This window comes from Puma concolor, chromosome B1, assembly GCF_028749965.1.
Source record: "Puma concolor isolate L17-30 chromosome B1, mPumCon1.1.hap2, whole genome shotgun sequence".
NCBI lineage: Eukaryota > Metazoa > Chordata > Mammalia > Carnivora > Felidae > Puma > Puma concolor.
The window spans coordinates 76672302-76698373 of NC_141670.1; the positions used below are offsets into that span (position 1 = coordinate 76672302).

The following is a 26072-nucleotide window of genomic DNA, read 5'->3' on the forward strand; positions in this document are numbered from 1 at the left end:
ACCCACTGTCTCTGCCCCATAAATTAAAATCCTGGAGCAAAAATGCAATGTGGCCAAAGACCAAAGAAGGAAAATGAAGACCTCAATAGAAAGATGCAGACGGCAAGGATATTATTAATTACCCAGTCTAAACACCTAATACTGACATCAGTGACTAGAAGAATTAAGAGCTTTCTATGACCAGTCAGGTCTCACCAGACAGATTGTAAGAATGCTAAGCAGGACAATGTATCACGGGAATCTACTCCTGAAGCCATATACACTGAATGCTAGCTAACGTGACAATAAATTATATTTAAAAAAAAAAAAGGCGGGGGGGGGGGGCGCCTGGGTGGCTCAGTCGGTTAAGCGTCCGACTTCAGCCCGGGTCACGATCTCGCGGTCGGTGAGTTCGAGCCCCGCGTCAGGCTCTGGGCTGACAGCTCAGAGCCTGGAGCCTGCTTCCGATTCTGTGTCTCCCTCTCTCTGCCCCTCCCCCGTTCATGCTCTGTCTCTGTCTCAAAAATAAATAAACGTTAAAAAAAAAAAAATTAAAAAAAAAAAAGAATGCTAGGCAGGAACCCTCTTCTCTGTATTCTCACTACTGTTCAACAAATCACAGATATATAAGCCCTAAAATACAGAAATTAAATGACAAAAAAAGTCTAAATGACATTAATATGCATATTTGTGATAGAAATATGGAGTCACTTGCTCAAAGTGAAAGTCTAAATGACATCAGTATGCATATTCCTGGTAGAAATAGGGAGTCACCTACTTAAATTTTCATAATCAATTATGACACTGACAGAAAGAACCACCACCCCACTTACTAATGCCTTTTCTACCCACCCAATGCCATGGACCTGAATTTACTGACATCTTGATCCTTTTCGGTGACCCTACTGAAGTGAAAAAGTAATTCAAGTCAGAACAAGAATCTTTATAAGAAGTTTTCAAAGCACAAATACTCCTTTTGGAAAATGCTCTGGCCCTAAGCCCTCAGCACAGACACCTTTTATATGCCAGCCTTCCTTAACACACAGAATCTCATCACTGACTGAATCACAGATACAATGCATTTGCAAAATAAAAGTAAATTAAATGTCCACATATACAGCTTCCTTTACTACATTAAGCAAAAAGTGCAAGTGGAGTACAGGAGGCACTGACCTCTAGCTTAAACACAAATGGAATTACCCTACCACACATTACTTAAAAATGCAAAGCACAATCTCAAGTTAATTTGTCACTTGGAGAAATCGCTGTGCTTTTAAGATGAGAATTCACTTATGAGAGGCTCTTAGCACAGTTTTCCCCTTAACCTTCTCAATTTATCTTACATTTGCTACTCTTCCATAGCAAACTTTTATGTGCAATTTTAAGGCTGTGTAATATAAGTTACAAGGGCACTAGTCTTTGAAACCCAAAGAACAATCTAATGAAAAGGAGGCGATGCTACCAGCTGCCAATGACTTGCCCTCTCCTGACGCAACACGCTAAAAAAAAATATGATCAGGGGGGTTTTCTATGATCTTTATGAAGGAGAAAAGAAGAGGGGTTGGGGCCAGCTTACATTTGACTGTGAAGTGGGGAGATGAGATCTATAAAATTTTTGTTTAAATATAAGGAACCGCAAAAAAGAAATCCACAATTTTCACAGGATCCATTTCCTTTAAAGAATAACAATTTTAGGGGCGCCTGGGTGGCTCAGTTGGTTGAGTGTCTGACTTCAGCTCAGGTCATGATCTCGTGGTCTGTGAGTTTGAACCCCACATCGGGCTCTGTCCTGACAGCTTGGAGCCTGGAGCCTGCTTCAGATTCTGTGTCTCCCTCTCTCTCTCTGCTCCTCCCCTGCTCATGCTCTGTCTCTCTCTCTCTCTCAAAAATAAACATTAAAAAAAGAAAGAATAACAATTTTAGGTGCAGTTAAACAATCAGACTTTTATCCACAATGGACTTTCAATACTAGTCTAGGCATCATCCAAGAGTATTCAGAAGTAGCCATAGGGGCACCTTGGTGGCTCAGTCGGTTGAGTTTCTGACTGTTTCAGCTCTGGTCATGATCCCAGGATCATGGGATGGAGCCCCCGTTGGGCTCCGTGCTGAGCATGGAGCTTACTGGGGATTCTCTCCCCCACCCCCTCTCTCTTTCTGCCCCTCTCCCCTGTGTTTTCTCTCTCTCTCTAAAACAAAATGAAAAAAAAAAATCTTTTTAACAAAATAAAACAAAAAAAGAAGTAACCAGAGCCTGAGCCAGTGGGAGTGTCCTATGCATTCAGACCATGGGGACAGATAAACCTAGCGACAATTTCACGTTTTTCTCTAAACCTCAGGGTCATCAACTGTAAACAGGAATAATATCTTCCTGTTCTATATACCTCAGAGGATTGTACTTTTTAAAGAAACTACTCCTGAAACTACTGAATTAGCCATTGATAGCAACAAGTGTGCATCCTCCCTCCTGCTCAGAAACAGAAAATCATGATTCTAGAAGTAAAGAACCAGTCTTGCTTTACTTAACATACGTACAAACACTTGAGGAGACCACAAGGCAGGCTAAACTAGGATTGCCAATCCCCCCGAAAGCTCTTCCACCTCAGATGACTGCAAATCTAGTGAAGACTTCTTACAACTATTATCCCAAAGCAGCTAAAGCAATAGTTAATCAGTTTGGGGGAGGTATCAGGGGGACAGAGATACTTTCCAAAATCTGATGAAAACTACAGACCCTCTATCCACAAAAAAAAATCATATTCATACATACAAGCAAATCTTATTTTTCTGATCTCAGGGGTGATTCTTGGATCTTACTTACATTCAGAATCCCTAGCTACAGGCTGTTGAATGACTGCCTAGTTAATCAGGGAGACACAAGAGAAGAGGAACAGGTTTGCAATGCTGAGACAGCTAAGATGATTGTGGTCATGTAAGTGCTGCATTGGGAATCCTCCAGCAGACCCTCCCTGGAGACACGAAGCTGAAATGCCTGAGTGGCCTCAGCAGCATCCAGAAGAATGAGGCCCTGACTGCTCCAGCAGAAGATCACTTCCTCTCATAAACAACCAGGCTCCCTACTAACACCTGAAACACCTAGTCTTCAGACACATCTAGTCGCGGCTTCAGAATTTCCACATCAAAGTTACCAAGGGGTGGTAATCTAATTGGAGGTCAGAGCTAGGCTATTTGTTTTGAAGATAAAGTTGGGGCGCGCCTGGGTGGCTCAGTCGGTTAAGCGTCCGACTTTGGCTCAGGTCATGATCTCTCACTCCGTGAGTTCAAGCCCCGCATTGGGCTCTGTGCTGACAGCTCAGAGCCTAGAACCTGTTTCAGATTCTGTGTCTCCCTCTCTCTCTCTCTTACCCTCCCCTGTTCATGCTCTGTCTCTCTCTGTCTCAAAAATAAATAAAATGTTTAAAAAAAATTTTTTTAAAAACCTGTCTTGAAGACAAAGTTGCTGAGGACTTCCTAGAAGATAGAGATAACATCAAATGTCCACAACAGAGCAAGAAAAACTCTATATATAGAAGGCAAGGGGACAGGGGTAGCTATCCCATGCTAACCCCCAGACTACTACTGCTCTGACAGCAGAATCACCCAGAAAGCTTGTGAAATACCAACCACTAGGCTTCATCTTCAAAGTTTGTGATTCAGCAGACCCATGAAAGAGGCCAAGAATTGGCATTCTAGCAAGTTACAGGGGCTGTGGCTGCTTCTAGTCCACGGGACCCCACTTTTGTGACCCCACTATCACAATTAGAGTCTATCCCACATAGGGCATCCCAACTTCCTAAGCACATTCATAGTTTCAGCCATATGCCATACTTGCCATCAAACAGAGAAACCAGTATCACTCCATCACTCAAGTCAGATTCTTACCTGTACCTAACGTGCACGTTGGTTGGGCTAAACAACATACAATAAGCTTCTTCATGACTGGTGAGTGTCTGTAAGTAATTCACACTACTTCCTACAGAGGAAGAACTCTGAGCAGTTCTGTTTTAAAACTGTACCCTCAGGAAGCAATAAACAGCAAATTGGTGCTAGGAATATTTAAGACTTAGCAAAACACCCATTACCTCCAGAGCTGTGGTTTTCAAATTAAGCTCCACAGAGCCCCAGATGGTGTATCTGTATACCTCAAGGGTTGGGGTGGAAGGGAGAAGAGAGATAAAAGAGGCTTTTGGCCTCTCGTTTCAGTGCCTCTCTGAACTTAATGTTCAGTTGTTCTCCAATTTACACAGTGGCATAAATTACATTTATTAGTGCTTGTACTGTCCTTTCGAGGCAAAGAAAAGTTTAAAGAACTCTGGACTTGACTACCTTTAAGAGTCCCTCCATTTCTATAAATCTATTAAATACAACAGCCAAAGGCTGACCGCCCCATTATAAAAATAAAAATACTAAACTGGCCCAGAGGGCTGACAAACGGCTAAAAATAGCATCAGAATGAGTGGTTAGCAGTCAGATCACATTTGTGTCTGGTAAGAAGGTCTGGATGTCACACACAGGAGCTTCTAAACTCACTGAGGGCAGCAAATGAATTTCTGTAAACGGGATATAAAAAAACAAACTCCAGGGGCATCTGAGTGGCTCAATTGTCGGTTGAGCGTCCAACTCTTGGTTTTGGCTCAGGTCATGATCTCGCAGTTTTGTGAGCCCTGTGTTAGGCTCTGCACTGCCAGCGCGGAGCCTGCTTGCGATTCTTGGTCTCCCTCTCTCTCTGCCCCTCCCGTACTCACTCTGTATCTCTCAAAATAAAGAAATCAATCAATTGGGCGCCTGGGTGGCTTGGTCGGTTGAGCGTCCGACTTCGGCTCAGGTCATGATCTCGCGGTCCGTGAGGTCGAGCCCCACGTCGGGCTCTGTGCTGACAGCTCAGAGCCTGGAGCCTGTTTCAGATTCTGTGTCTCCCTATCTCTCTGCCCCTCCCCTGTTCATGCTCTCTTTCTGTCTCAAAAATAAATAAACGTTAAAAAAAATATTTAAATAAAATAAAAAAAAATAAAAAAAAGAAATCAATCAAACCTTAAAAAAAAAAAAAAAAACCTCCAGTAGTAATTACCTTTACTTAAACTTGCCCCATCAAGCAGACACCTTACAGAAACGACGGTCTTTTCAATAAGGACCGTGGTGATATTCTGAGACATAGAGCAAGATGCCACATACTCAGGATCATTATCAACAAAGCCATCTACGAAACTGGCCAAACTTTTCTTTATGATGCATATTTGTAAGCTACCAGGCAAGTTATGCACAAAGTACTGGGATCATCACTGCAGTCCACAGGTGGACCACAGCTGAAAAGACAGAACGGAGCACAGGTGGATGGGGGTGTGGTGGTATGGGGGAGGTGGACAACATCTCTTTTATTATGCTTTAACGTAAGTCATCCATAATTCCAGTGTTTAGAGTCACCTTGGAGGCGCAAATGAGGAAATGGAACTTTCTAAGTGAAGAACCATCCATTCCTGGGATGCCAAAGCTGTCTATAATGACCAGAATGCCCTGTTATGGAATGGAAGATATGGGTTCAGGATTCAAAACAAAGACAGTAAGAGCATCTTCAAACACATACCATCGTCCTATTTTCAAACAATCCCTTTGGTTACCTTCTTTGGCTAGGGCAGCTCCCAGAAGCAGGAAAAAGGGATTATCTCAAAGATCAATCCAATTCCAACAGAAAATCTAAACCACTCAGTAAAACTCATCTATCCTAAACCAAAGCAGCTAGAATGTCCCATTCGTATCAGTTCTAGGGACCATTGCAGAATGGGGGTGGTGAGGAGAGACAGCACCAAGCAGAGGTATTGCAAATTCATTATTTCATTCAAGAAAAATGTCTCCTGAGTACCTAATATTCAGTGATGAATATTACATAGTCCCAAATCTAAAGGAGCTCACAGGGGCCCTGAAAGACCTACCCTCAGCCAACCAATACTATAAAGTTATATCTAATTGCACACAGAATTAGGTTAGAGTCCAAAGTCAAACTCAAGGCAGCAATTACAAACAACTGAAACTACCCTTGAAAATTCCCTGAAATTCCTCATAAATACAATACTATGCTGTACAATCCTAACTCCAAGAGAACCAGTTTTTCCTGCTCTCTAGAAAAGACTATTACCTCTTCAGGTAAACACCAGATGAAGTACTTGGCCTGCATTTTACAGGCCATGTGGTTAAACCCAATTGGTCTCTCTGAGAGGAAATGAAATCTCCCTAACACAGCAGGCTCCTATCTCTCATCTCATGTTCACTCTAGGATCTATACTCATCATAATTCAATCATCATTTCTCGACCTTTTTTTTTTCTTTTGGCCAAGTGCATTAGTTTAATTCCCATGAGTGAAATATGCATATAATGACTATCACCATCTTAATATTTACCCAAAGGCATGCCCAAAATGCCACCATTTCTTTGAGTCCACACACTGTGAATCTTTCTTTTGAATGCAAACATTATCCCTACACAGGAGAATGAATGTTTTTTACCAAGTTAGCTCCAGTTATCTGGAGAGACCAGAAACACCAGAGAGTTTTGGTAGGTAAAAAGAAAATCAAGAAAGATCCAGAATATGTAATATATGTTCAGCAAATTGGGGCTGTCAGGAAACAATGTGAATCCACGGTATACCCCAGGAAGAGAACTGGAGGAACCAAGAGAAAATTCTGATGACATATATCCAAAGTTCTTCATGGTCAGCCCTACCCTCATACGTTACAAAGAAATCCCATTCCCAAAGTCCTCCAGGTGAGAAACATTTCAAGAAAAAGAGATCTCTTTTTTCCTATCAGGCTATTCTACCTTGAGCCAACTAGACTACCCAGTTGATTATATAGTCCCAACTGCTCATGCTTTCCATTGCCTTCAAGGTCACACAAACTCATGTGGCTCCAAACATAGTCCTGGAAATTAATACAGTCCCCCACATCTTTTTCCATTTTTCTTGTCCCCCACACAATGGGAAGAATGGGTGCCACACCCACCACACCTCAGACTCTCCTGGGCAGCATCAACAGAGTAAGCCTGACCACCGCTCGGAAAGCCAGCCCTCCCCAATTCCCACAGGCGCAGGTATACTTTATTCCAGTCAGCAACAAATGTCTTCTCAGGAAACAAAGCACTCACCGCCAGCCTCTTCACCTCACCTTTTCTGTAGCCCTTTCTCCTCTCTCTGTCATACCGTAGATTCTGCTGCTGTTGCCCCTGAGCAAGCTCCCTCTCTAACCAGTTTTCCCTGCCCCTTATCAATATGTTTAGCTCACTGCACATCCCTCTCTCTTTGTCCGCTCCAGATTCCACCTCATCTTCACATTTATGGTCAAGCTTCTAATCCTCTGATACTTAGCATCTGGTTCCCCAGAAGATCAGGTGGCACATTTAAAGGCAAAAATGCACCCATAAAAAACTGTTTATACTAGTCAAATAAACATATACATTTTCATACAACTACACAATTTAAGCCCTGTTCCATTCTTTTGGACACAAATGTTCAGCAACCTGCCACTCCTCCATGACAGCCTGAAGTCATTCCTCTCTGCATTTCCCCCCTACAGTGAACTTCCGATCTGCTCAGAACTTGTACTTGACCTCGGTCCATATTACGACCATCTTAAATTCTTCAGCTGATTTTGGAACCGAGAAATTTTAAGCAGACAATTAAAAAAGACTAGTAAACCTGCTCTTGACAGGACTAGATTTAACTCTAATGAGATAAAATGACAACCACATGGCTTGCTGCCAAGGCATCATGAACAGTTTTAAGAATTAGATTCAAAATAGCTGATAAAATCTGAAAGACAGAACGACCTCTATCTATACATTGTATACTTTGCTTGGTTTGCACTGTGTGAAAGATAGGAAACTCAGAATATCAAGATACCAGTTTAGGGAGAGACCTTCAATTCAAGATTTAGGAGGAGGTGTTGGGAGAGAGTGCTATAGCAGAATACTTACTAACTAGATGTAACTATTTTTTATCAGCAGCCAATGTGAAATGCACAATATTCCTAAACTTTATGCACTGAATGTTTTCTTTTTCTGTCTTGCAGAATAAAATGGTCACTTCTTTGCTAAAATGCTCACACCTCAGGGCGCCTGGGTGGCTTATGAGGTTAAGCATCCAACTGCGGCTCAGGTCATGATCTCACGGTTTGTGGGTTCCAGCCCCGCGTCGGGCTCTGTGCTGACAGCTCGGAGGCTGAAGCCTGCTTCAGATTCTGTCTCCCTCCCTCTCTGCCCCTCCCCAGCTCGCACTCTGTCTTTCTCTCTCTCTTAAAAATAAACATTAAAAACAAAATTTTAAAGGCTCTCTCACACAAACATTTCAACCTAATAACTGGAAGATCTACAAAAACTATTTAATTTCAATTTAATACATTAAAGTCTTCATACACATTTGAAAACACTGTGTCAGTATTCTTATTTGCACAAGAACGTATCTTCACACATCAGAAAGAAATGCCATCTACTGCTAGGCATACACAATTTCAATTAAAAAAAAAATGGTTTCCCATAGGGGCGCCTGGATAGCTCAGTCGGTTGAGCGTCCAACTTCAGCTCAGATCCTGATCTCCCTATTCTGAGTTTGAGCCCCACATTGGGCTCTACACTGACAGCTGGGAACCTGAAGCCTGTTTCAGATTCAGTGTCTCCCTCTCTCTCTGCCCCTTCCTCACTCGTGCTCTGTCTCTATCTCTCAAAAATAAATAACCGTTAAAAAAATATTTTTTAATAAAAAAAATGGTTTTCCAAAGCAGGGGAAAAAGTAAATTCTTAAAACATGAAAAATCCTAAGCATTCAAAATAGTTGACTTGAGATTCCCTTCATTTCATTTGCCAAGAAAACACAGAGCATCTGTCCTACAATAGAAAACCAAAAAACACAAAAACTGAATGTGACACTGCCTTCACCTTCATACCACCACCACCAACCTTAAGAAAAGGTTATATCGTTTTGGCAGCTCCACAACAAGGGCCTCCATACTTAAGCCATTCTAGCTTCAACCACTGTTCTGGTTTCTTGCTTCAGAAACTACGGTCTTAAACCTGACACTGGAGATAAATAATGGAGATTAACGCAGTATTACCTTGAACAAGCAATTAAAAGAGGCTGAAAAGCAGCAACTAAACCCCAAACCATTTGCTCTTGCACAATAGGAAGCAGAAGATAATCTTGTTTACTAAACATAAATCACTGGAGATCTGGCCAAACTCTTAGATGATATTCCAGATGGAAACACTGCAAAGACAAGAGCTGCTTATGTGAGTATTTTCTTCCAACTCTAAAAACAAACTGGACCAGTTTTTCTTGTTGCTTCTAGGAAAACAATCATTTTAAACCAGGGAGGTGATTCAACAGAAGGGTTTCCCTAGACCCACTCAGGACCTATTTTTGCTCCCACCCTTGCTGCCCCGCCCCCCCTTCTAGCAGGATTAGGTTTCTTGCAACTAAGTTTGCTTCTTCCTGCTTCAGTATCTATTTAAAAGTCTTCACACGGCAGAAAGCAAACTCCATTAATCAATCCTACTTTCTTACATATTTTTGTGGTATATTCCTATTTTTCAGGGGAAAAAGTCAAGATACAGTCCCTTCGTGTGTGTGTGTGTGTGTGTGTGTGTGTGTGTGTGTGTGTGTGTAATTTTTAAATTCTCTTTAGGGCTCTGTGAGTTTATGCAGACAGGCCTCTCACAGAGGCTGCTGTGTTTGCATGTTCACATGCTGCCAGTTAAAAATCGCTTGGCTTTACTTTTCATTTCCTTGAGTTAGAGTCACTTAGAGAGGCTTTGAGAGCTACAATGTGCAGAGTCAGGGGCTTGTTTGTTTAAAGGTGCTACGTTCACAGCCGAATATTTTGATTGTGCTCCTTAATTCAGCAACCAAAGGTTTGTCAAGAGACTTTCTTTATTACTCTCTTTCGACTAAATATCACGGGAAATGCCAGTGATCCTGACTCAGATCTGCTGTGTCCCAGAAAAGCCACTCTGAGGCTTGAGTGGGGGCCTAGTGAGATAACCAAACAAGAGACCAGTGCAAAGGAGTCTGTCCCCACCCCTACACACACCCCGGCCCCGCCCCACCCCATCCTCACTGCCCCCCATCTCCAGGCAAAAGCCTCCTTTCGTTTTCAAGTGTACTGTAACAGGAAGCCCTGGATTAAATCTCAGACCCCATACGTTTTAGTTCTTTAGCCTACAGCTCTAGATGTTCCCTCATACACATTTAAGCCAACGGTGCAAATATCCCAGGGGATCTTACTCACATCTGCCAAAACCTACATTACAAGCTCCTACCAAACTTCCATTTCGTATGATTTTCCACTCCTATATGCTGCACACATTCCAACCCCACCCCCATCTCCTCCGCCTCCACTATTACTTTATTCCCTAGCAAGGTAATCAAGTCCCCAGGCACCTAGTAAAGACTTTCTAGAGTCTGTGCACACGGCAGCAGACATGATCCTGCTTTCTTCCTCTTCTAGGACCAAGAACAAACACTGCCCCTTCTCCCGGGCCTGGCAGCTTCCTCTAAGACCACAAAGCAAGCCGGTAGCTTAACTCTGAGTAGCTCAACCACTGACAATTTCCTTCCCACTCAATATAGCCAAAGTTCTGTGGCTTAAAATCAAAGCCTCACAAAGCTCAAGATCCAGAGCCAGGCAAAAGTGGCTTTGACTCTGCTCCTTACCACCTCTGTGACGTGGGCAAAAACCTCTCTAAGTCTCAGTTTTATCTCCAAAATGGGGATAATAATAGCATTTACCTTTATTGTGAAGACAGAATGAGATAATACATGTGCCTGGCACAGAGTAGATGTCAGATATTTTTGTTATGATATTAGTACTCTACTGTTGTTATTACTACAGGGATAACTGGCATAAACTGGTAGGCTTCAGGCCAAATTTGAACTTTGTTTTGCTGTCATATATACATCACTTTTGTTTATTTATTACTTTTGGAGAGGTAAGCATGCTCCAGTCTGTCACAGTCCTCACTATTCCCCCCTTAAAACCTTATATCTCATTATACTACCTATCTGGCCCCTAAATGTATGTTACCCCCCCCCCCTCCACACCTCCCCAAACTAAAGGTCTCAGAGATACACAGGAGTTTTGGGGTTTTTTTTTAAAACAAAAACATTCTAGAGCTAGGGTAGCTAGGCATTATACTAAAAACAATTCCTTTTTAAAAACCATAGCAAGGAGCCACCATTTCCAAAAAGGTTAAGATTTCTCCCATCAGTCAAAAGGCAAACAGGTGACAGGTGGGAAAAAAGGAATAAATTCTACTTTGTAGTTTTATGGTCAGTAACAACTTCCAAAACATGGAAAATTTGCAAGGTTCTTCTAAAACACAGAATCCACTGTTAGCTTTGCTGGTCTGGAACAGAATGGACAAAAATAATACCAGCTGATCAGAAAACATACTTCAAAAGCCAGACTCTTTCCTAAATGCAGAAGGCCATTATATCCAGGCAATCTCTTGTTCCAAATGCACCTGTCAGAAGTCAAGGTCTTAAATTCACCTATAGCTTTGTACATATCAAAAAGTTAAGCTGCCTGACATTTAATATTTTTCTCTTCTTACTAACTTTGCCCACAAAGATTTTCCATAAATGATAAAAAGTATAAGTAACCTTCTTCATAATACATATAATTTCTGGAAAAAATACACTGTCAAAAGTACAAAAAAATTAAACACTATAAGACTGTAAAGATATTAGAGATTTATTGATATAAAATTACATAACCATAATTCTCTTTATTAAAAAAATCTCTATCTCCTATCATTCCCAAGAGGCTATCCATTGAAAATATTCTCTTTAAAACAAGATCATTTCCGGGGCGCCTGGGTGGCTCAGTCGGTTAAGCGTCCGACTTCGGCTCAGGTCACGATCTCGCGGTCCATGGGTTCAAGCCCCGCGTCGGGCTCTGTGCTGACTGCTCAGAGCCTGGAGCCTGTTTCAGATTCTGTGTCTCCCTCTCTCTGACCCTCCCCCGTTCATGCTCTGTCTCTCTCTGTCTCAAAAATAAATAAACGTTAAAAAATAAAAATAAAAAAATAAAATTAAACAAGATCATTTCCAAAAGAATAAAAATAAAAACATGATCATTTACTTCAACAAATAGTTGTCCCTTGAACATGGTTTTGAACTGCATGAATCCACTTATACAGACTTTTTTACAGTACTATAAATGTATTTTCTCTCATGATTTTCTTAATATTTTCTTATTTCTAGCTTACTTTAAGACTACATTATATAATGGGGGGCACCTGGGTGGCTCAGTCAGCTAAGCATCCGACTTCAGCTCAGGTCATGATCTTGCAATTTGTGAGTTCGAGCCCCGTGTTGGGCTCTGTGCTGACAGCTCAGAGCCTGGAGCCTGCTTCAGATTCTGCGTCTCCCTCTCTCTGCCCCTCCCTCACTCACTCTCTCTCTCTCTCTCTCTCTCTCTCAAAAATATATAAACATTTAAAAAAATTAATTAAAAAAGACTACATTATATAATACATATAACATACAAAATATGTGTTTACTGACTGCTACTAGGAAGGCTTCCAGTCAACAAGGCTATTAGCAGTTAAGTTTTTGAAAAGTCAAAAGTTATACATGGATTCTTGTCTATGCAGATGGTTGGTACTCCCTAACCCCCAGGCTGTTCAACTCTAAAAGGACTTGGGCTTCTTTCAAGGTTTACAAAAATTTTCAAAGTAACTACAAAATAAAAGGCAGACAAGGTCAAAATTACCATCACAACAACCAATTACAGTGATCTTGTATGAATCCAACTCATATTACTCTTTATGGAATGTGCACACCCTCTGATCTGAGAATCCAAAGTAAACATAATTAAAGTAATTTACAAAGAAAGAAAAAAAAAGGGCATTTTCCACAATGTTAACATGGTTTATTTCTGGAGGAATTGATCCTAGGGAATTTTTCTTTTGTGTACATGTTTTCCAAGTCTTCTGCTCTATAAAATATATATATATTCCTTTTATCATCAGATGAAAAGTGTTTATTTATCTATTTTAAGGATACTATACCTAACTACTATTGAGGTTCAGGATATATTTCCTAAAAGGCCAAGTCCCTTAAGGAGTCAAGGGTCAGTATACGGAAAGCAGCTCTCCACCAGGACTCCTTTGCCTTCACTTCCTCTTCTGAGAGGTTTAAGGACCAACTCTCCCCCCCAGAATGCCACAGCATTTACCCTCTGTACCACACGATGCTCTGTACCTTTCTGCGGCCAGCTGGATGCGTTCCCTAGCGCTCAACACTTCTACCCTCTACTCCTGGCTACTTTCAATAGGAACTGCATTTTACATGTATTTTATAGACCTCTCCAGAGGTTAGCAGCTCTCTCAACACAGCAGACTTCTGACACCTATTTGTTAAACATAAATGAAATAACCAATTAATAACCAATTAATTAACAGTAAAGTAAACTCAGCCTTCTGCTTCTTTGCCTTTAGACGTAGCACTGTATTCTGTGTAATAACAAAGACTGACATGTGGTCCCAATGACCGACATCAGGACTACTGATGGGAAGGCTTTCAGAAAACACACCAAGCACGGGAGGAAGAAGTGGCTTCTCCCTGAGTCAGCCCTGCCCAAAGTAAGAGAACAGACCTGGGGGTGCCACCTCTCAAGACAGTAATGAAATCCACTCCAGTTCCTGCATCATTCCCGTAGAAAAGCATGTGATGTCCGCTGCAGACTCCTAATCCAGCTTTACTATCCCATAGAGAATCCAATCAGCAAACAGTAAAAGGCAAGAGGAGCTGATCCCTCCTGGGGGATACCCTGCCTGCCTTTGGTGACAGCGGTGGAGATCTCAGTTTACAAAGGCTGTGAAGCACTGGCAGGGTTTTCAGGGATCTTAGACAAAGCGCTATTATTACAGTGACGCTGAAGATGGGCTAATCACAGAGGAAACATCCTTATATTCTTTGGCTTCAACGGCTTTAATTATATTTACTGTGAATTCTCAAACCAGTGGGTATACCAATGTGTGAAGAAAAACAGGAGTTGGGTGTGTAAAATTAATTTTACTGGGTACGGGGAAGCCACTGTAAATTTGGAATTGTTAAACTGAGCTGCTTCAGAGTCAAGTAATCATCTATACAAACTGGAGTTTAGGAAGGCAAAGCAGGGGAGGCAGTGAATTGACTGGGATTTGAACTCCCAATGAGGCTGGGTGGCTGTGTCCCAAACCACAGGGAAGAATGATTTTTGTTTTGCCACCGTGAGCCACCAGGAATTGCTATTGGAGTGAAGGGAAATCCACACAAGCGAACAAGAAAAATAAACCCTACTAAGATTTTCCATTTTTACACACAAACAAAAGCTAAAGGATGTGTTTATAAATATTTCTGGAGCACCTGGGTGGCTCAGTTGGTTAAGCTTCCAACTTCGGCTCAGGTCATGGTCTCACAGTTCATGGGTTTGAGCCCGCATTGGGCTCTGTGCTGACAGCTCAGAGCCTGGAGCCTGCTTCAGATTCTGTGTCTCCCTCTCTCTCTCTGCCCTTCCCCCCGCGCGCGCGCGTGCGCGCTCTCTCTCTCTCTCTCTCTCTCAAAAATAAACATAAAAAGAAATTCCTAACGCAACCTCTTTGATTCTAATCTTTCAGGTAGTTGTAATGCAACATTTATGGTCAAACATCACTCCTCCGTGATTTCAAAAATTCTCTTTAGGAAGCATCAGCGCATTTCTGGGGTTTGTGTTCTACAACCACCTCTGCTGGAGATTTCTGAGGTCTGATTTGCCCCATTTTCTCCACTGGACTGTAATTGTTAGGTGTGTTGAATGTTTTAAACACAGCTGTCAAGACTTAGGAAAATGGAAATTTGCTGGGGGTTTGAGGGTGGGAAGAATAACAAACTTAGTAGCCTTTTTAGTTCTGCAAAAGAGTTATTTTACAGTCTATGCAGTGAGAAATGCCTACATTTTGGCATACCTGGTCCTGTATCACACACGCAGACCCCAAGTTACCTACAGCAGCAAAGTTATTGGCCCAAACAGTACAAAAAGTGGCTGCCAGTCTTCCACACCAACAATACCAGTGCTTCCCGGTGAGCCTCCAAGATGATACGCCTGAATCAAGAGGCATATAGATGCCCTATCACAGCCCTTCGAGAGTCAACTTTTTATTTAACCTAGTGATAATTAAAAGGCCGTAGTTCATCACTACCTTCCTACCACAAAATCAAAAGGGCACTGCATTATACCTGAAAGCTTTGATACCTAGTAATACCATCTCTACTATCCAAAAAAAGAAAAAAAAAAAACAAAAACAAAATAAACAAATGCTGGCGAGGATGTGGAGAAACTGGAGCCCTGTGCACTACTGAAGGGAATGTGAAATGGAACAACTGCTATGGAAACCAATATGAAGCTTCCTCAAAAAAATAAGTATTAATTAACAGAATTACTATATGATCCAGCAAACCCAATTCTAGCTATATACCCAAAAGAACTGAAAGCAGGATCTTGAAGAGATATTTGTACATCAGTGTTCAGAGTAGCAGCATTATTCATAACAGCCAAAAAGCAGAAAGCAACCCAAATGTCCATCAATGGATGAATTAATAAACAAAATGTGGTATATATGTACAATGGAATATTCTATCATTAAAAAGAAGATAATTCTGATACATGCTACAACATGGATGAACCTTGAGATATTATGTGCAGTGAAATAAATCAGTCACAAAAGAAAATAAATACTGTAGGATTTCGTGTATATGAGGTACCTAGAGCAGTCAAATTCGTAGAGATACGTTATAGCATGGTGGCTGCTAGGGAATGGGGGAAAGAATGGGATACAGAGTCTCAGTTCTGCAAGACGACAAAAGTCCTGGAATGGATGGTGATGATGGTCGCACAACAATGTGAACGTACTTAATGCCACTGAACTGTACATCTTGTTAAAATGGTACAATTTGTGTTACGTATTACAGTAGTTTGCTTGGGCTACCACAACCAAGTTCCACAGACAAGGTGGCTTAAACAACAGAAACTTATTTTCTGGAAGCTAAAAGTGCAAGATCAAGGTGTCAACAGGATTGGGGTCTTCTGAGGCCTCTCTCCTTGGCTTGCTGGTGGCCATCTTCTCCCTCTGTCTTCACAAGGCTTTCCTTCAGCAACTGTCTGTGTTGAAATTCTCCTCTTCTTACCAGAGCACCAGTCATATTGGATTAGGGCCCACCCTAATGATCTCATTTTAACTCTATTACCTCTTTAAAGACCCTGTCAATACAGTCACATTCTGAGGTACTGGAGGTTACGGCTTTTACCTATGAATTTGGGGGGAGGGAATTCAGCCAATAACATGCATATTTTACCACATTTTTAAAAAATAATAATGAAATAAATTGGAGCAGACATGGGGAAAAGAACAGCCTGTGGGAAGGCCCTGCGGAAGGAGAAGTTTGGTGATTGGAGGAAATGAAAGAAGGCCTGCAAGCCTGCCTTGAAGGGGAAAGTGACAGCTAGTGTCATGAACAGAAGACAAACGAAAAGACAATCCTTGAAAATTCATTCCAAAATTTACAAGCTCAAAAAAAAAAAAAAAAAACAAAAAAAACCTTCAAAAAGAACAGCCATGACAAAGAATAAGCAGCTTATTTAAGAGAGGTATTGCTAGTTACCTAGAAATGGGTAATTTCAATTAACTTTTAAACTGTTTTTTTAATTAAAAAAAATGTTTTTTAATATTTATTTATTTTTGAGAGATAGAGCATGAGCGGGGGAGGAGCAGAGAGAGAGGGAGACACAGTATCCCAAGCAGGCTCCAGGCTCTGAGCAGTCAGCACAGAGCCTAACATGGGGCTCAAACTCATGAACCTTAAGATCATGACCTGAGCTGAAGTCAGACACTTAACCAACTGAGCCACTCAGGCACCCCTGAATTAGCTTCTGAAAGACCCCTCTACACTCAAAAGGGGTCATCTTTGCATTTTTGTTAATGTCCTAAGTTTTCCAAAACTTCTTTTTTCTAGCCTTAGGGTTTTTTTAATTGACACTATGGTGAAACACTCATAAAATTTACCATTTTAACCATTTCATGAAGTTTTTATTTATAGAAATAGCACCACTTTAGAGAAAACATCCCTAAAGTTAACCTCAGGGTACATTGTTAAATGGAGAAAAGACTGGGTGGTAATTAATACTATCATTTTACATAAAGCCAACTTACTTTTCCATTTGATTTCAGAAAATTTCTGAAATGTGTTAAATGCAGAGTCAAGAAAAATACCACAGGGGCGCCTGGGTGGCTCAGTCGGTTAAGCGGCCGACTTCAGCTCAGGTCATGATCTCGCGGTCCGTGGGTTCGAGCCCCGCGTCAGGCTCTGTGCTGACAGCTCAGAGCCTGGAGCCTGTTTCAGATTCTGTGTCTCCCTCTCTCTGACCCTCCCCCATTCATGCTCTGTCTCTCTCTGTCTCAAAAATAAACAAACATTAAAAAAAAATTTTAAAAAAAAAAAAGAAAAATACCACAGTTGTCACATTAAAGCCCTGGATCAGCATTCACAACCCAAATCCCCTTCTGGCCGTGTGCTGGCCAGCCTGCGGTGTGGTACCACTGAAACAGATCTGCTGGAACCCAGCATCCCAGGCATCATCCTCCAACTGTAATAGTATGCATTCCAGAGAAAACTTTCTGAGTCACTGAATGTCAGCCAAAATTTTTTCACAATAAAGGCAGTTTAGGAGAGAAGGGAAAATAACTGCAAAATGTTCGAAGTGCTAAAACTTACTTCTCAATTTTGTCCAAGAAGAATCACAACCAGAAAGAGAAAGAGAACACCATAATCATATAAGCAGAAAATCAACTATTGGAGATGAGCACTTCCTCTTCCTCCTGGTGCAATGGAGTCTGCCTACCAAAACTAAATTCCATCACATATTATAGATATACAGATATGCATACCCTCACCTACATATCCAAGCTATAGAAGAAACACCCACCAGTCATTAAGAGAAGACTAACTGAAAAGGGCGCCTGGGTGGCTCAGCCGGTTAAGTGCCCGACTCCCGATTTCGGCCCAGGTCATGGTTCATGAGTTAGAGCTCCGTGTCAGGCTCTGCACTGACAGTGCAGAGCCTACTTGGGATTCTGTCTTTCTCTCCCTTTCTTTCTCCCCCCTCCCCCCCCACCCAGCTCATGCTTGCTCACACTCTCTCTCTCAAAATAGACAAACATTAAAAAAAAGAGAGAGAGAGAAAACTAACTGAAAAAAATGACAAACTTTCACAGAAGAAAGCAGGAAGGATTAATAGCCACATGAAAATATATCTCTAACCTCATTAATAAAGAAAATTAAAATTAAAGTCACGAGAATGTAAATTATACTACACATAAATTACATCTCAATTTCTAAAACACACAATAAGATAGGATTTCACATCTACCAAACAGGCAAAATTTTTTACAAATCCGATCACACAAATGTTGTCCAGCCACAGGCAATGTCCTTCATCCTGATACAACCACTGGTAAACAGTCATCATCACCTAGTAACACGTATAATCTCTATGACCCAACAAGTCCACTCCTAGGTTTATACATTAGAGAAGCTCTAACACATATACAATAGGAACTATGTTCATACCGATCTTCCTCATGATTGCAAAAAGTTAACACAAATGTCCCTCCGCAACAGAAAAGATAATTAAATATGGCATATTCCTATGATGCAATTCTATACAGCAAATAAAGTACAGCTTTGTGAATAAACATGGATGAGTCTCAAAAACATAATCTGGAGTAAAAGGACAAGGTAGAGAAGAATACATGTTACAGGATTCCATTTTTACAAAGAGTAAAAGCAGCTAAAATTAAACAATATATTGCTTAGAGATAAATACACATAAGGCAAGTCCTTTTTTTTTTTAAAGTTTATTTATTTTTGAAAAAGAGATAGGGTGTGAGTCGGGGAGGGGAAGAGAGAAAGGGAGACACAGAATCCAAAGCAAGCTCCAGGGTCTAAGCAGTCAGCACAGAGCCCAGCACTGGGCTGGAATCCACATACCGTGAGATCATGACCTGAGCTGAAGTCAGACACTTAACCAACTGAGCCACCCAGGCAACCCCAGGGCAAGTCCTTTAAAAAAAAAGGGGGGGGGGGGGCAAGAGAATGGCTAAAAATTAAAGAATAATAGTTAGTTACCACAGGAGGCAAAGGGGAAGAAGAGTTTCATATGTATTAAAAATATAATATTCCATTTCTCAAGCTATCTAGTAGGCACCAGTATTCATTTTATTATTTTTATTTAAATTATACATACACTGATATATACCCTTTTGTATGTACGTGTGTATATATGATATATCTCTCTTTTTAAAAAGTAAAAAAAATCCAAACACCAAATGCAATTTTTTTTTTTTTTTTTTTAAATAACAACCTGGTAACATTTCAGTTTCAAAATAGTTGACGGCCTGGGTGCCTCTCCTGAATTCCTAATGAAGTGAAAGCTTCAAAAAAACAAAACAGAAGAATTTCAGGAGATTAAAAAAAGTTTGCTGAGAGAGAACTTCAAATGGACCGAGATTTCAACACATTCTAGAAAACAGGAAAAGGGAATGTGCTGACAGATGGAGCATGAGGAGAAAGCAGCTACCCAAGGACCACCAAGGAGACAATCTGCTCCACAGAATCCCAGTGAGACTCTGGGCTCAGAGACAACAGGTATCACAGAGTGAGGAGGATGACACAGAGCAGGAAATAAGGGGGTGACGCGATGACAGTGCACACTACTACCCCACCTCCCTCAGCCTCTCACAGAGCCTCCAGGCAGCTTAGCTAAGTATAATGACAGACAAAACATCTGGGGTTCATCTTTAAAAGAACAGAACCAATTGTGACAGTAGGGAGTGAGAGATGCCGCACGAAGGCTTCCGACGTGAATTTTGTTCTCTCAGAATAAATCCTCATCATTACGGCATTCGGGGAAGAAGCAAAGCTGCCAGGTGACAACGCAGCCTCTCCCGGCCCCGCCTCCCCTCAAATCTATTTAGAATTGTTACTTAGGGGTGCAGTGCAGCTAGCGGGGGAGAAACTCTATATACAGATCTTTTTAGACTCTTCCAGTCTTTCATTCTTTAATCATGAAAATGCAGGGGTGCCTGGGTGGCTCAATCGGGTAAGCGAAGGACTTCGGCTCAGGTCATGCTCCCGTGGTTCAGGAGTTCAAGCCCTGCAGCAGGCTCTGTGCTGAGAGCTCAGAGCCTGGAGCCTGCTTTGAGTTCTGTCTCCCTCTCTCTCTGCCCCTCCCCCGCCCATGCTCTTGTCTATCAAAAATAAGTAAACATTAGCAAAAATTACGAAAAAGCAAACAAGCCTACAAGGAAAATCAATAACATGGGGGGCGGGGGGAACCTGTCACTGAGAAGAAACAGTTAATTCAGGAAAAGAGAAGAGCACTTTTAAAGGAAATCACTCTAATGCAACTCAAAGATTCCAAGAAGATACTACAGCTATTAAAGAAGGAGACACAATGAAAATAAAATGATTGGAGAATAATCAAGAACTTCTTAAACAATTTTGATGATGTGATTACTAAAATGAGAAGTCTGTAAAAGTACTGCAAGATAAAAATAAGGAAATCTCTCAAAATGTGTAATGAAAAGACAATGAAAAATAGAAAAGATTGGAAACAAAGAACCAATGCAGGAGATGCAGTATCCAACTAAAAGCTGCCCAATCTGTACGATGTTCGGTCTTCCCTGACCCAACCCCAATAGGTCACTAAACCCAGGGTGGCTACCTGATCCAGGAGAAATAGATCTATTGGCAGAACTAAGCCAACCCAAGTGCCCCTTTTGAGAATCTGACTTAGGAAAAATACAGGCTCTAACATGAGCCTAAAACCAAAGGTCATGTCAGTGCTAGTAGGTATAAATATGTTGGCCCATGGTACAGAGAAGGGAATAGAGAAGTAGAGAAAAAGGCAGAACAAGAGAGGAGGCAATGTGACCATGATTCTTGACTTTTTCTCGAAACCAAGCCATAGTCCCTAACGGGTCCACTGGTACCACTGAGATTGGTTGTTAAATCCTACATTTCAAGGGTTGGGTTTTTTTTGGCTTTGTTTTTGTTTTTTATTTAAGTGAACTGAGTGGGCTGCTGTTCTCTGCAACCAATAAAACTCTGAGTGAAACAGCAGGTATCTCTTGTCTGGAACTGCGCAGTAACCAAGAGATACCACATCATGTCTGCTCCACCATGGGAACGCCCTGCCTTTCTGTTCACCAAACCTCTGTGCACAACACAATATTGGCTCCCACTGCCTGTCATTCTGTCAGCGTCCCACAATAATGTGAGCTGTGTGGTATTGTTGAACATTTTTAAGATTATATGTGATCAAACACTCCCAATAATTAAAATGTCAAAATCCAAGAGTAAACATACAGTGTATTCAATGAAAACTCGAAACTGTGGAACAATTGGGAAGAGGAGGAGAAGGTTAACTTGCCTTACAATATGAACAAGAGAACAAATGGTTCAAGATTTGGAAGGAAAATGAACAAATTAACGTCTTTTGTATCCTCGCAGAGTTTTTCAATCAGTCTGAAAAATTAGAAAGCCAGGCAAAACCCCTCTTTTGATGACATGAATAAAGCTGATTTACTCAGAAAGGACATGGAATGCCATTGTCTAGATTAACCTGCACTGAACAAGAAAAAAAATATTCTTTGAAGTTCAGAAAATGGAACAGTACCCTTCTGCCTATTTGGAAGGTAACTTTCATGCATTCCCTGGGTAACCAGAGTCAAACCACAGCGTTAAGAATCTGAAGCCAATCTAAAACAGTGAGAGACAAATACTGTACAACTGAGCAAGGGCAACACGGCCACAGCTGAAGGTGAAGGGATAGAGCGTGTGTCCACAGGCTTGCGTGGTTAGCAGCCACCAAGCCTAGTCTTCCCTAGACCTTCTGATTTCAGAAACCAGTAGAACTATACATATATATACAGGCACACACACACAGGCACACACACACAGGCACACACACATTCCACCAATAAAACCGCCAATTTTCTTTTTTCTAAGTAAAGGTAATTACTATGTAAGTAATTTTATCTAAGTAAAAGCTGTTACTATGACTAGATATTATTACCCTCATTTGAGTTTTTATTTTTTTTAACATTTATTCATTTTTGAGAGACAGAGCGTGAGTGGGGGAGGGGCAGAGAGAAAGGGAGACACAGAATCCCAAGCAGGCTCCAAGCTCTGAGCATTCAGCGCAGGGCCCCACGCCGGCTCGAACTCACGACCCACAAGATCATGACCTGAGCTAAAGCTGGACACTTAACTGAGTGAGCCACCCAGTGCCCCTGATTTTTTTTTTTTTGAAATGTTTATTTTTGAGTGAGAGAGTGCATGCGCACAAGTGTATACACACGCGTGAGGGAGGGGCAGAGAGAGAGGTGAACAGAGGATCCGAAGTGGGCTCTGCGCTGACAGCGGAGAGCCCAGAAGTGAGACTCGAACTCACAAACCATGAGATATGACCTGAGCTGAAATCAGACGCTCAACCAACTGAGCCACCTAGATGCCCCAGCATCATTTGATTTGCAAAAAGGACACTTTAATGCCCCCTCCAAAGAAAGTAGGAAGAACTTGATCTTAGCACTTTCTAAAACCCTAGGAACTTCATCACAGGCTAGTAAATACACTTCCATTAGGTCAATTTTGCACCACAGCTTAGCAGGTTTTGCTTTAGCTATGATTTGTGATTCATTCCCTCACAACAAGTTCATTATGCTATTAGCCCCTTCCCTCAAAACGGTTATTATAAAGAAGAGAGGGGCGCCTAGGTAGCTCAGTTGGTTAAGCTACCGACTCTTGGTTTCAGGCCACAAGCTCGCTGTTCCTGAGTTGGAGCCCAGAGTGGGAGCTGTGCACCGGCAGAGCGAAGCCTGCTTGGGATTCTCTCTCTTTCCCTCTCTCTCTGTGCCTGCCCCACACACACTGTCTCTGTCTCTCTCAAAATAAATAACTATTTAAAAAAAAAAAAAAGAGGTTCTGTTTGAGAAGATTCAGGCCCATCTACCCTGTGTGAAAGCGTACTATTTCTGTTCCAAGAGTTCTGATGCCAGTGACTGTCTAAATCTCCTAGAAAAAATTGCTCTAAGGTGTGGTTGCCAACCCCTCTAGGACTTTGCTCTTGGTAACATGAAAGCAGTGTCATTGGTGGAAATAAGAAAGGCACGAAAGGGAGTTGCTTTAGAAGAGAATCAAAAGTGATGTATTAATAGACATGTCCACTAGGCAACTGAAGATTCATTCATTTGCCCAACAATATTTATCAAGCCCCTACATGGCACCTACAATGTGCCAGACACTTGAACAAAAAAAGATAAAAGATCCCTGTCTTTGTGAAGCTTACATTCAAGCAGGACGATAGAGACAAACAATAAACACAGTAAATACATTATACAGTATGTAAAAAGTGCTTTGCAAGAACAATATAAAAGGAAAAACAAAGGTTGGTACTAATCTACAAATTAAAAAAAAAAAAACACTAGTTGAACCTAAGAACAGATGAGTTCCCCAAGGAGTAGACTATTTGGCTAAAATGCCTTCCACTTCTAAAGTTGTACCATTCCAGATCAAGGATATTGACATAAATAGCCTCAAGCTTCTCTTTGAAACAGAGGGTAGGATCAAAGGATCACAGGATTGTTGTGGGCCTGAAGAGATATCAGAGACCCACCACCATGGAACTGTCATCTTCCAGTCGAGGACATACAGGCCTCCAGAATTTAGGTAAGGTCATCTTAGAGAGAAAGACGACTGGGAGAAGAGGAGTTCCAGAACTCTCTACCTTTTTTGTAACTTTTAACAACAGTAGCCCTTTTGGTCACTTTAAAAGAGCTTCAAACTCTATTGGAGGCAATGAAAAATATTTTTTAATTACATAAATACATGGTTTTTCCATATAATGCCAATAATAGAAACAGAAAGCACTTAGATAGCACTTACTTTGTGCCGGACACTCCTCTAACTACTGGTCATGAATAATAAACTCATTTAATCCTCAGAACAATCTTATGAGGCAGTCAGACTCCAGAGTCCTTGCTTTAATGCCACGTCACACCCTTCTACTTATTTATGCATAGCCTCATGGAGCATAATCTTTATCATTAATTAGGATACTAAGGTCTAGAGTTTTCATTTGGCCCTAGCAGAATTAGAATATATTTGCATGTCAAAAATGCAGCTATTTAAGCTTTGTCTGAGGAAGACATGATTTAGAAAAAAAAAAATTGAAACTATATAATATAAACTAGTTGCTCAGAATTAGAACATATTTGCATGTCAAAAATGCAGCTATTTAAGCTTTGTCTGAGGAAGACATGATTTAGAAAAAAAAATTGAAACTATATAATATAATCAGTATTATGCTAAATAACTGGTAGTCACTGATTCAATAACAAGTCCTTGAGGTATGTTTCCAACCACATACTATTTCAAAGATACTCTTTCCAGACCCTAAGCAATTTTTTTTTTTTTAAATGAAACTCTGGTAAAGCAGGGGTTCATGTTTTTGTTAATTGGACAAATCTTACATGTTAGTTTTCTGAGGAGAGAAAAACAATTTAAAAAGTTTCTCTGGTTAGAATTTTTCTTTCCTTCTCTTTCTTTTCTTTTTATTTTAGAGAAAAAGAGAGAGAGAGCATGCGTGCAAGCTGGGGAGTGAGGCAGAGGAAGAGGGGCAGGGGGAGAAGGAGAGAATCCCAAGCAGGCTCTATGCAAGGCTCCATCCCACGACCCTCGAATCATGACCTGAGCCGAAATCAAGAGTCAGACATTCAACCAACTGAGCCACCCAGGCACCCTTCTGGTTAGAATTTTTCTAAGCATCTGGTATTTAAAGTTTTACTACTAGAATCATGAGCTTACCGATAACATATGATAATGGGGGATAACTGATAAAATACAACATTTTTAAATTAAAAACAAAAAAACAAAGATTGCCCCTTCTCAACATACCAATACAGATTTTATTTATAAAATTTATAAAAATTTAATTATAAAATAAAGAATCAAATCTTACCATTTGTGACAATGTGGATGGAACTAGAATGTATTATGCTAAGTGAAATAAGTCAGAGAAAGACAAGTATCACATGATTTCACTCATATGTAGCATTTAAGAAACACAACAGATGAACCTAGGGGAAGGGAAGCAAAAATAATACAAAAAGAGAGGGAGACAAACCATAAGAGAGTTTTAACTATAGAGAACAAACTAAGGGTTGCTGGTGGGGTGTTAGGTAGGGAGAAGGGCTAAAGGGGTGAGGGGCATTAAGGAGGGCACTTGTGGGGATGAGCACTGGGTGTTATATGTAAGTGATGATTCACTGGATTCTACTCCTGAAACCAATACTACCCTATATGTTAACTAACTTGAATGTAAATTTTAAAAAATTGAATAAATTCAACATATTTCAATAATAGCCCATATCATATTATATCAGAATTATATTTTCATTTTTAACTGATTAGTCAATTTGAGCTTTTGTGAAAACATAACCTTGGTACTGAAAATTATAAAGCTGTTTATACGATGAAAGTTACTCATTTGCTCAAAAAAAAAAAAAAAAAAGAATAAAAAAAAGTTTAAGAAGTCTGTTCACTGAGGGGCACCTGGGTGGCTCTGTCAGTTAAAGCTTCAACTTTGGGTCAGGTCATGATCCCATGGTTCGTGGGCTCCAGCCCCGCAATGGGTTCTGTGCTGACAGCTCAGAGCCTGGAGCCTGCTTTAGATTCTGTGTCTTCCTCTCTGTCTCTGCCACTCCCCTGCTTTCTCTCTCTCTCTCTCTCTCTCTCTCTCTTTCGCTTCGCTCTCGCTCTCTCAAAAATCAACATTAAAAAAATTTTTTTTAAAAAAGAAGTCTGTTCACTGAAATGTCATAGGTTAAAAAAAAAAAATCTGTTTTCTACCAAGTTGCACAGATGTAGATGTGTCTTTAAAAATTCCTATACAATTAAAATGGATTCCTTTTCTTTCAAAATAAATAAATAAAGTTGATGATCTTTTGCTTTCAGTTAACCAGATTCATTTTCATT

At 40.8% G+C, this 26072-nt stretch overlaps 1 protein-coding gene across 3 annotated transcripts in view; it reads right to left on the reverse strand.

Moving 5' to 3' along the window:
• Positions 1 to 26072, reverse strand: part of FHIP1A (FHF complex subunit HOOK interacting protein 1A) — a 250330-nt gene that overhangs the window by 192112 nt on the left and 32146 nt on the right. Inside the window, exon 1 of one of the 3 annotated variants that reach the window (XM_086704109.1) lies at positions 13618 to 14486. The exons of the other annotated variants lie outside the window; for them this stretch is intronic. The gene's annotated coding sequence lies outside the window, so the exon portion shown is untranslated. Of the gene's footprint in view, positions 1 to 13617; positions 14487 to 26072 lie in introns of those variants that run through there. 3 annotated transcript variants of the gene reach the window in all.